This window comes from Sinocyclocheilus rhinocerous, unplaced genomic scaffold, assembly GCF_001515625.1.
Source record: "Sinocyclocheilus rhinocerous isolate Xijiao unplaced genomic scaffold, SAMN03320098_v1.1 scaffold32417, whole genome shotgun sequence".
Lineage (NCBI taxonomy): Eukaryota > Metazoa > Chordata > Actinopteri > Cypriniformes > Cyprinidae > Sinocyclocheilus > Sinocyclocheilus rhinocerous.
Window position 1 is genome coordinate 1321 of NW_015628235.1, and position 1848 is coordinate 3168.

Sequence of the window (1848 nt, forward strand, 5' to 3'; positions counted from 1 at the left end):
TCTGTTTCTACAGTATATATTTGTTTTTCCTCATGTTTTTAATACCTTGATATATATAGTTTTTCACTTGTTTGCACACATGAAGTATCTGTAACTTTAATATATTTAATGTTTTGATTATTTTTTTTTACCCTCATTCATTATTCCCTGCATTAATTTAGTGCAGTTGAAGGAGTGAATGAAAATGAGTGTGTGAATTCAGACACTGAGTTTGTGCTTGCCGTTTAATAATCATTTGATTTACTTAGCAAACTGGCAGCTCCAGCTCCAAACTAGCATCTCCAGCTCCAAACTAGCATGTGCAAACCTTATTTAAACTAATTAATAATCAGTTTCAATTAAATGTATACCTGTATGATTTTACGCTGTACGCACATTGGACAAGAGGTTTGGGAAATGGATAGGTGGATGATTCAGATGCAGGCACCATCTTCTGGCGAGACACAGGAATTAATTTGACACGACCCTCACAGTGCATTGTGGGTATTCTCTAGCTGCTGAGTGTACATCAGTTGTACACTCGTTATTGTGGTGCATTATGGGATTGAGTGAGTGCACTTGATAATGTCCACTATGGTTTCAGACACCACTACAAATGGCTGTTTTCTCAAATAGTGCCCTAATTAAAGGTAAAACGCCAATTTCAGACACAGCCCCAGTCTTTTCTGTCCTTATTGTTGAATGTACCCCTTGTGTTCAGCTCTGCTGAACCTTGTTGCTGGTTTGTTTTCCTTTACAAAGTAGTTCTTGTTTGTTTGAAGCCCATTAAACTCTGCTCTCGAGTTCTTGCCACATCCCTTACCCACAAAACCAGACGAAAAGTTTATGCAATACACAATTATCTTCAAGAAACAGTGAGATTTGTGTCAGGCCCTTTCAAATCAAGTTACACATTTTATTGATATTGTACCAATACATGAAGATAATAGACGAGAATGAACAGAAAATGCTATAAAGATAGAGATAAATTACAAATTACTTTCGCTATTTTTTGGCTGACACATCCATTTTATATTTTTACCTTGTCATTTATTTATTAAAGCTTTTGGCCTAGTATGGCTACAAGTACCTGAAAATTTAATAATTGATCATATGGTTTCAATAATTGATATTATTGGTAGTATTGATTTATTCAAATCTGATACTTCACTTTTAGTCATGAAATCTGATGTGTATATTAACTGATACATGTATGTGATTATATGATTGCTGTGCAGATGTCATTTTTAAATGTGCAGATATTTTGGATGCTGTCAGCAACCTGTATGTATGCATAGCTGTAGACTAAATGAAGTAGAAGCCCAGAGCATCCATTTCATCTCCACTTCTGCCTGTAATGCCATAAATCCTTCCAGACTTCACATCCAAACACACAGGCTCACCCAGTTGCTGACACTTGACAGATAATGTTGTTGTTATGTTTCCATTGCATTTTGCAACCACAAACTCAAACCCCCCACATCTGTTACCAGTCATATTTGGCCACAGTTTTGCAGAGATTATTTTGTCATAGTCATCGAACACAATTTCTTGATTCTTCGTTCCTGCTGAGTTACCCACTTTAATCATGTGGCCACAGTTGAAAATCACCTGGATTGAGTTCAGTGTTGTCTAAAAGGCAAACAAAACAAAGAAATCACATGAATTAAGTAAATAAAAAGAAAATGGTGTGATAAAAATAGTAGATATAAATATGCTACAATAGAATGAAACCAAAAATGAAATTAAAATGTTGTGATAAAAATATTAGGAATAAATATGTTACAATAGAATGAAACCAAAACACACCGCACTGTAAGTAACGTTGAACTTCTTAATGGTGGCGTAGGAGGCAGACTCAAAGGAGAA

At 35.2% G+C, this 1848-nt stretch overlaps 1 long non-coding RNA gene across 1 annotated transcript; it reads right to left on the bottom strand.

Moving 5' to 3' along the window:
- Positions 1 to 1254: 1254 nt before the first annotated feature.
- LOC107737208 (uncharacterized) lies at positions 1255 to 1848 on the bottom strand. Its single transcript, XR_001639777.1, has 2 exons — positions 1789 to 1848; positions 1255 to 1611 (listed from the first exon to the last, which is right to left on the bottom strand). It is a non-coding gene; the product is annotated as an uncharacterized LOC107737208 (long non-coding RNA).